Consider the following 491-nt stretch of genomic DNA (forward strand, 5'->3'; position numbering starts at 1 on the left):
CGGGGGTCGGGCGGCCGGGCGGGGCGATTACCTGGGCGCTGCGGAGCCGCCTCCCGCAGCCGGGCGTCCTCCGGCCGCTGGCGCCCGCCGCCCGGTCCCCCGCACCGGCCCGCCACCGCCCCGCCCCGCCCAGCGCCTCGGCCAATGGGAGCGCAGCAATGGCTATGAGCGACGGGAGTCCCAACCAATCAGACAGCGCCGTGCCACGATGAGCCCGCCCCCTCTTCCCGCCGCTCGGTGCCCGTGGCACCGCCCCGCAGGGCGAGCGCGGCGCAGGGGCGGGGCGAGGGACGTGAGTGACAGGTTATACGGCCAATAGAAGAGAGACAGAGCACGCCTTTCCACCAATAGGCAGGCGGGAGAGGTGGTGCCACCGGGCTTTCTCAATGGGGTGGGCGTGGCCTGCGGCGGCCAATGGGAAGGCGCGGTCGGGAATTCAAACTGACAGGTGGGAGCGTGACCGTTGGCACCGGACCGGGACGGGAACGGGA

Source organism: Malurus melanocephalus, unplaced genomic scaffold (genome assembly GCF_030028575.1).
Source record: "Malurus melanocephalus ecotype Western Australia unplaced genomic scaffold, MMel_1.1 scaffold_959, whole genome shotgun sequence".
In the NCBI taxonomy this organism is placed as follows: Eukaryota; Metazoa; Chordata; class Aves; order Passeriformes; family Maluridae; genus Malurus; species Malurus melanocephalus.